The 9,329-nt window shown below is 44.9% G+C and overlaps 1 protein-coding gene across 2 annotated transcripts in view; it reads left to right on the top strand.

Annotated features, from left to right (window-relative positions):
• Positions 1–5,258: 5,258 nt before the first annotated feature.
• The window catches only part of DCTN1 (dynactin subunit 1), a 30,132-nt gene continuing 26,061 nt past the window's right edge, over positions 5,259–9,329 (top strand). Inside the window, exon 1 of one of the 2 annotated variants that reach the window (XM_069580514.1) lies at positions 5,259–5,553. The gene's annotated coding sequence lies outside the window, so the exon portion shown is untranslated. The remainder of the gene's footprint in view (positions 5,554–9,329) is intronic. The other variant, XM_069580513.1, reaches the window with a different exon arrangement.

The raw sequence follows: 9,329 nt of genomic DNA, 5'->3' as shown, positions 1-9,329 counted from the left end.
GGAATGAAGCAGGGCAAAGACTAATAGCGTTTTGCCAAGAAAATGCACTGGTCATAGCAAACACCCTCTTCCAACAACACAAGAGAAGACTCTACACATGGACATCACCAGATGGTCAACACTGAAATCAGATTGATTATATTCTTTGCAGCCAAAGATGGAGAAGCTCTATACAGTCAACAAGAACAAGACCAGGAGCTGACTGTGGCTCAGATCATGAACTCCTTATTACCAAATTCAGACTTAAATTGAAGAAAGTAGGGAAAACCACTAGACCACTCAGGTATGACCCAAATCAAATCCCTTAGGATTACACACTGGAAGTGAGAAATAGATTTAAGGGACTAGATCACAGATAGAGTGCCTGATGAACTATGGACGGAGATTCGTGACATTGCACAGGAGACAGGGATCGAGACCATCCCCATGGAAAAGAAATGCAAAAAAGCAAAATGGCTGTCTGAGGAGGCCTTCCAAATAGCTGTGAAAAGTAGAGAAGTGAAAAGCAAAGGAAAAGAGGAAAGATATAAGCATCTGAATGCAGAGTTCCAAAGAATAGCAAGGAGAGATAAGAAAGCCTTCCTCAGTGATCAATGTAAAGAAATAGAGGAAAACAAAAGAATGGGAAAGACTAGAGATCTCTTCAAGAAAACTAGAGATACCAAGGGAACATTTCATGCAAAGATGGGCTCGATAAAGGACAGAAATGGTATGGACCTAACAGAAGCAGAAGATATTAAGAAGAGGTGGCAAGAATACACAGAACTGTACAAAAAAGATCTTCACGACCCAGATAATCATGATGGTGTGATCACTCATCTGGAGCCAGACATCCCGGAATGTGAAGTCAAGTGTGCCTTAGAAAGCATCACTACGAACAAAGCTAGTGGAGGTGATGGAATTCCAGTTGAACTATTACAAATTCTGAAAGATGATGCTGTGAAAGTACTGCACTCAATATGCCAGCAAATTTGGAAAACTCAGCAGTGGCCACAGGACTGGAAAAGGTCAGTTTTCATTCCAATCCCAAAGAAAGGCAAGGCCAAAGAATGCTCAAACTATCACACAATTGCACTCATCTCACACGCTAGTAAAGTAATGCTCAAAATAATCCAAGCCAGGCTTCAGCAATACATGAACCGTGAACTTCCTGATGTTCAAGCTGGTTTTAGGAAAGGCAGAGGAACCAGAGATCAAATTGCCAACATCCGCTGGATCATTGAAAAAGTAAGAGAGTTCCAGAAAATCATCTATTTCTGCTTTATTGACTATGCCAAAGCCTTTGACTGTGGATCACAATAAACTGTAGAAAATTCTTCAAGAGATGGGAATACCAGACCACCTGACCTGCCTCTTGAGAAATCTGTATGCAGGTCAGGAAGCAACAGTTAGAACTGGACATGGAACAGCAGACTGGTTCCAAATAGGAAAAGGAGTATGTCAAGGCTGTATATTGTCACCCTGCTTATTTAACTTCTATGCAGAGTACATCATGAGAAATGCTGGACTGGAAGAAACACAAGCTGGAATCAAGATTGCCGGGAGAAATATCAATCACCTCAGATATGCAGATGACACCACCCTTATGGCAGAAAGTGAAGAAGAACTAAAAAGCTTCTTGATGAAAGTGAAAGAGGAGAGTGAAAAAGTTGGCTTTAAGCTCAACATTCAGAAAACGAAGATCATGGCATCTGGTCCCATCACTTTATGGGAAATAGATGGGGAAACAGTGGAAACAATGTCAGACTTTATTTTTTTGGGCTTCAAAATCACTGCAGATGGTGACTGCAGCCATGAAATTAAAAGACACTTACTCCTTGGAAGAACAGTTATGACCAACCTAGATAGCATATTCAAAAGCAGAGACATTACTTTGCCGACTAAGATGCGTCTAGTCAAGGCTATGGTTTTTCCAGTGGTCACGTATGGATGTGAGAGTTGGACTGTGAAGAAAGCTGAGGACCAAAGAATTGATGCTTTTGAACTGTGGTGTTGGAGAAGACTCTTGAGAGTCCCTTGGACTGCAAGGAGATCCAACCAGTCCATTCTGAAAGAGATCAGCCCTGGGATTTCTTTGGAAGGAATGATGCTGAAGCTGACACTCCAGTACTTTGGCCACCTCATGTGAAGAGTTGACTCATTGGAAAAGACTCTGATGCTGGGAGGGATTGGGGGTAGGAGGAGAAGGGGACGACAGAGGATGAGATGGCTGGATGGCATCACGGACTCGATGGACGTGAGTCTGAGTGAACTCTGAGGGTTAGTGATGGACAGAGGCCTGGTGTGCTGCAATTCATGAGGTCGCAAAGAGTTGGATACGACTGAGCAACTGAACTGAACTGAGCCTTTAAATTTATATTTTATACCATTTCTCTTTAACTGCAGGGGATAAAGACCATTTCTATTTATAGGTACACTTAATATTTGGCCCAGCTGTATCCTACAGATTAACCTGCTCACATATGGAATGTCATATGTGCCAGGTGATTCACTGTAGCATCATTTGCAATAGCAAAAATTGTTATCCCACTAGAAGAGGATGGTTAACAAGTTACGTTTCCCTGCAACAGAGTACTATGCAGCTCAAAACATGAATGAGGAAGATCTCTATTTACTGGTTTAGAAAGGTCTCCAGGATATACTGTTAAGTGAAGCAGTAAGGTACAAGTGTATATAGTATGCTGTCTTGTGGATAAGAAGTGGGAGGAGTAAGAAACTGAGCAACTTGCTGAGCAATTTGCTAAGCGAGAAACTGACACCAAGGGTTAAGTACAGTGTGCAAGGAGGAAGGAGTGGATAGGGAGAGAGGTTGCAGTGAGGTTTTGAATCACACTAGTGCATTAGCTATTTAGAGTAATAACAGGAAATACTTGTTGCTGCTCATTCGTGTCTGACTCTTTGTGACCCCATGGACAGCAGCACACCAGGCTTCCTGTCCTTCACCATCTCCTGGAGTTTGCTGAAACTCATGTCCACTGAGTTGATGATGCCATCCAACCATCTCATCCTCTGCCACCCCCTTCTCCTCCTGCCTTCAATCTTTTCCAGCACCAGGGACTTTTCCAATGACTCAGCTCTTCACATCAGGTGGCCAAAGTATTGGAGCTTCAGCTTCAGCATCAGTCTTTCCAATGAATATTCAGGGTTGATTTTCTTTAGAATTGACTGGTTTGATCTCCACACTGTCCAAGGGACTCTTGAGAGTCCTCTCCAGAAATACTTAGATGATGAAATGGGAAAAAGAGGGGCAGTAGTGGAGAGATTCATCTTTCCTACCATTTACCACCCCCACTTCCACCCCACCAACAGTTTTATGGATTTTTCAGGTTGTTTTTCAATCTGAGATTAACTGAGACAAACATAATATTGCAATAGTTACATTTCAGGCTCTTTACATGAATCCACTCAAACTTGCTACTGCTGCTAACTCACTTCAGTCATGTCTGACTCTGTGCGACTCCATAGATGGCAGTCTACCAGGCTCCGCCGTCCCTGGGATTCTCCAGGCAAGAACACTGCAGTGGGTTGCCATTTCCTTCTCCAATGCATGAAAGTGAAAAGTGAAAGTGAAGTCACTGAGTGGTGTCCAACTCTCAGTGACCCCATGGACTGCAGCCTATCAGGCTCCTCTGTCCATGGAATTTTCCAGACAAGAGTATTGGAGTGGGGTGCCATTGCCTTCTGTGCACTCAAACTTACGAACAACCAAATAATGCAGGTTCTATCCTTAACATTCTCATTTTATGAAAGATGAAACAGAGGTTGGGAGAGGTTAAGTAAACAACTCAAAGACTGAGACAGTGGGTAAACAGAATTGAACCCATTGTTTATCAGATCCTGACTCTTCCAAGATCCTTGTACAAAGATGTCTGAACACTTGTTCTTTTTTTTTTTTTTTCATTTCTTTGGCATCATTAGAAGTGGGTTCATTGGGTCAAGGAATTCGTACTTTCCAATGTTTTTTTTTTCATAACTGAGATTTTATTGATTGTTTTGAGGATCAGTACACAGACATTTTAATTTGTACATAATTCTTAACATTTATACCAAAAATCTAAAAAAATCATGTAGTTTTGATTCTTTTCTGAATAGTTTTCCTAGAACTTTACAGCTTAAATTTGGAGGCAAATTTTCCTTAACAGGATATCCAGTACAATATTGGAAATTCCACCAGTCACAATTTAATGTCATACTACATACTCAAATTTTCAATCGCTCACAGCACATTAACAATGTTACTAGGAGAACTGGACCACCACGACTAAAGATGCTACAGGGCACAAAGTTCTGACCAGGAGAGCCAAGATCAAGAAGTGGTTTGTTATAGGATACAATTCTACCAAAAACATGGAAAGAGAAGTAATAGTATCCAACACATTGAATGCACAATTGACTCCAAACTGCCATTTAGTGTGCTTTATATTACAGAGTATAAAAGCTCATATCAATTTATGGAATGTTACTGACACCCAAGACAACCAAAACCTCCCATATTCAATATCCCACTATTTTCTGGTTGAGCCAAAAAATAACCAGCAAATGATTTCACCTCTTTAAAAAAAAAAAAAAAGCACTTACACTTAAAAAGTGGAATGAGAGAGGATTCTTTTAAAAAAATGTTTTTAGAGCTGTCAAAAAACTTGCGTTTACAAAATAGTTGATAAAAATAATCGTCTGGATTGTACAAGAAGGGAGGCAGATAGGGTGTGATATTAATCAGACTTGGCTTCTGCTTCATCAAAGGCTGGGCTCTCCTTTTAGTCTCTCGGTTAGCCACTTCGGCCGTTGTTCCCTTTTTTCCCCTTTTATTTGACTTGTCTGAAGATTTATCTTTTCCTGCCGCCTTCTTCGGCTTCGTTTCCACTTTTGCAGGAGCCGATTTAGCTGACAATCTCGCAGATCTCCTCTTCGGAGCGGACTCGTCTGGGGAGCCGTGACGGCCGGGCGGGAGCGCGCCAGGTGCCTGCGAGCCGTGGCGAAGCTGAAGTGCCCGGCACCTGCGGCACCCACCGCCCCCCGACTCCGGCCCAAGTGTTTTTTTAATTAAAAACTACCAAAGTCCATTATGTACATTTTCATTATTTTATATTTACCACTATTGTTTTAATTAATAGCCTAGCACGCAAAAGCGCAGCGAGTCTCTGGAGGAGCTTTGACCGTACAAGAGTCGTCCAGGCCTTCTCCACTCCGTCTACCCTCTGCCGGCAGAGGGCGCCGGCCACCGCGCGCCTCTCCCCCGCGGTCCTAATCGGCTTCCCGTACAGTACGCACGCGCAAATTTCGCTCCAGGTGTCCAGCTTTGTGCCTGATCGAAGTCCACCCGGCTGCGCTCAGCGCGCAGGGTTTAACCCGGGCTGGTCCTCGGGGAAGACTAGCGTGTCCCCCCCGACCTAGAACGCCTCTGGGCCTCAGAGACTAGAGGTCCTGGAGTGGGCCTACAGGGGTCTGGCGGCACGGCGGGCAGCCCGTGCGGGCGGGGTGGGACCCCGCTAAGGCTTGGGCGTCGGTCGCCAGTGGGGCCCGGAGCCGGGCGCGGAGCCCCTGACAGTACAGGTACGGAGGCGGCGACCATGGCAACTGCCTCCTCCCCCGCCGTGTTCGCAAGGCTCTTGGCTGTGTTCTGGGGGCTCGGCGCTCGCCAGGGGCGCGGCGGGGAGCCCGGTGTGCCGGGCAGGGGTCGGCAGGGGTGGGCCGCGGTGGGGGTGGGCACCCGCCTGGGTCTGGCCTGATCTGACCCGCCTGAGCTCTTCAGCTTGGCGGGGCCAGAGTGATTGCGTCTCCCAATTCTTCCGGAACTGCAGGGGTTCCCCTCCTTTCCTGGGAACGTGCAAGGCACTCCTGAACCTATTCCAAGCGACAGGTTTCCAGTGGGGCACATGGTTGAAAAGTTGTGTCAAACAGAAAAAAGAAAAAAGAGGACTAAAGCTGGAGGCCGATATGCGTTTGGTGTGTCTGTCTCCCATTCCTGGGGTCCGCCTTAACTGGCAGGGTGACTCTTGAGCAGTCATGTTGCGCATCCCCCACTCTAAATCACACAGATGAGGAGCTCCGCTGTTTTTCAAGAGGTGGTGATTTAGAAATGTACCGTCTTTTGTTCCAGTTTGGAGACCAGCAAGCTCATCCTGACCCCTTGCCAGTCCAGTATGCTTAAGGCACTGAGGGTCAGGGAACAATGAGGTGAAGGTTGACGTCCTTTACCTAGGCTACGGCCGAAGCCCAAGGCACGGGGATGTTAACGATAGTAGTAAATGACAACTTTTTTCCCAAAAGGCTTTTTGTGCTCAAATATGTTTAGAAACTTCATGGTTCAAGTTTCTCTTCCCAGGTGGCGCTAGTGGTAAAGAACTCCCGTGCCAACGCTGGAGACAGGTTCTATCCTTGGGTGGGGAAGATCCTGTGGAGGAGGGCATGGCAACCCACTCCAGTATTCTTGCCTGGAGAATCGCATGGACAGAGGAGCCTGGCAGTCTGTAGTCTGTGGGGTCACAAAAGAGTCTGACTTAACTGAAGGAACTTAGCACGGAGCACGTGCATGTTTAGAAACTTCAGCTTTCAATGTGCTAATAGTATTTTTACCAAGAATTTCCCACTGGAAGTATAGTATGCAGTTTCCCAAATTTGGGTGGAAAATACTATTTTTCTTGGGTATTGCCTCTTTAGCATATAAGACAGTTTGGAAAATGGAGTTCCAGAATTGGAAACTCAAGATTTGGAAGGGGTAGTTTAGGTCAGTGCTTTTCGAATTTGAATGGTGCATACACCTAGGGGTCTTGTTTAAAGTACATGCTTTGGTTGGTTCTACATTTTAAACAAGTTCTTAGGTGATGCTGATGGTCCGTGGACCACATACACTTTGAGCACAAGGGTGTAAGTCTCTGGGTTGAAAGAGACCATGTTCTATTCCTTGCCTTCCAGAACAAGCTGCGCTGCCTTGAATAATCTCTTCCCCTGTCCAAGCCTATAAAATAGGAGACTGGACTAGAAGAGCGCTACTGTTTCTTTCAAATCTTGTGATAGTTGAATTCCTTCTAAAATATACTTGCCCAATGGCCAGTTTGGGCTTGAACATTTCTAGTAATGGGGAATTTACTGAATGTAAGGCATCCCATTTCATCACTAGATAGCTTAATGGGAAGTTTTTCATGTTGCTAAAATACATCTCTATAACTTCCATCTTGTTGATCCCTAGCTTATCTTTTAGAATCAGAGAAGTAAAAAATATAATTCCTCTTTAAAAGATGAGTCTTGGGAATTCCCTGGCAGTCCAGTGGTTAGGACAGTTCTTTCACTGCCAAGTGTCAGATTCAATTCCTGCTCAGGGAACTAAGATCCCACAAGCTGTGTGGCACAGCCAAAAGAAAAAAAAGGTTCTTAAAGTGTGAGAGGACCGTGTTTCTACCATGTTTTCCCCAAACTGAATTGTTCTTTATTCTTCCCTGGCATTGTTTCAGATTCCTGTCTCTTAAATGTCATCCTCCTGCGTGGAGGGTAGTAGAGCTGTAGCAGGACTTTGAAGGACGAGTGGGGCTTGCAAAACCAGGAGAAGCATCCTAAGCGTTTGACAGTGGTGTGGAGATAGGTCAGATCCAGAACGGTTTGACTCAAGTAGGAAATGTTACGTCGCTGAAAGATTTGGGGCAAAGTGATATTTTACAGTGTGTAGTAGTCCTCCTGTAGTGTATGATGTGGTTGGAAATGAGGAGGGAGAGAGGCAGGGAGCCAGACAGGCTTCACATACCAGTAAAGATGGCCTAGGATGGTGACAATAGGAATGCCTTCTATTTATGTAACACTACAGAACTTTTCACGGACAGCCTTTCCTGGGAGGTAGGCAGAGCAGCTGTGACCCTGTTTTATAGACGGGGCACCAAAGAGGGTAAACGATTTGTCTTGGTTCTCAAAGCTATGACACGGCAGAGCAAAGTGATGACAGTAGTAGCGGAGGAGAAAGGAAGAATGCAGGAGACGATACTGAGAAAGAACTGATAAGTTGGGCCTGACTGAGCATGAGTGCAGAGGAAACGAAGTTGTTAGGGAGGAGTCAGAATGGCTGGGAAAATCATAGTACATGACTCACAGCTGCCATAACTTGTACTCTGACAGATCTGACATTGTTAGCAGCTCTTTGGAGTTAAAGGTCAGAAGGTATTGTAGAGGATTCCTAGGTTTAGCCTGTTTAAAGATACCAGGTGGTGTGTGGTGGCTTGGGTTACCTGTCCCATGCCGAGGGAAATGAGAACTGGGTATTCAGTTCTCTGAGAAGGTAAGTGCTGAGCAGTTGACTGATTCAAGCCTATCTTAGGGTCCTTGCCATCCTGAAGTTTCTGGATGTGGTTTTATATAATTTTTCTTTCAAAGTTCCAGCTTGTACTGGTTGTACTTGGCTGACAAATTGGTTATCCAATCTGACTTCCCTAAGCTCTGACGTATCCACTGAGGGTTTCAAGGAAACAGAGACTGGATCCTTGTCACTCCTAAAACCTTACGAAAGCTATTTTCCCAGGTCTACACTTCCTCTGGAGCCTAGGGGTCTTTCTTTCTCTGTCCTTTTACCTTAGAAGCATATGAAATTGAGATTTTTTGCCAGTACTGAATTCCATAGGAACTGGAGCTGTCCCTGCAGTTTTAGTTTTTAGGCTCCTAACTGGAGAAGAAAGAGCTACCTTTGCTGGGGTGTATGTTGTATTTCCCCCATGGTGTCTCTGGGAAACCTATCAGAGCCAACTTATATCCCTAGAGCCTGATGTTGGTACAGGCTTCTATTCAGCATTGAGTATCTTCTCTGTTCAGTGCTTAGGATAACTGAGATGATTAAAAACTGCCCTGGAGGAATTCATGATGGGATAAGGAAGACAGTACTGTAAGGAAGCTTCCCTGGTGGCTCAGAGGTTAAAGCATCTGCCTGTAATGCGGGAGACCTGGGTTTGATCCCTAGGTCGGGAAGATCCCCTGGAGAAGGAAATGGCAACCCAGTATTCTTGCCTGGAGAATCCCATGGACGGAGGAGCCTGGTGGACTACAGTCCACGGGGTCGCTAAGAGTTGGACACGACTGAGCGACTTCACTTCACTTTGCTATCGTAAGGAAAATGTGGTCTTGTAATAGAGATATTTCCAAAGATCTGTGTGAGTGCAGAGAAGGGAATGACAGCTCCATATGGAGACATCAGGAGAATCTTCAGGAAAGAGGTGATGAGTAAGTAGAGCCTTGAAGATGAAGAGAGAGAAAGGACATGGTGATGTTTGCAACATCTGCAGAAGCATAAGAGTGGATCCAAGTTTCTAAGAGGATTTGGGAATCAAAGAAGGGGTGACTGACGAGATTAGATT

The sequence above is a fragment of the Ovis canadensis genome, chromosome 3 (genome assembly GCF_042477335.2).
Source record: "Ovis canadensis isolate MfBH-ARS-UI-01 breed Bighorn chromosome 3, ARS-UI_OviCan_v2, whole genome shotgun sequence".
Lineage (NCBI taxonomy): Eukaryota > Metazoa > Chordata > Mammalia > Artiodactyla > Bovidae > Ovis > Ovis canadensis.
Note: the sequence above shows the minus strand (reverse complement) of the source record. Positions and strands in the feature narration are given on the sequence as shown.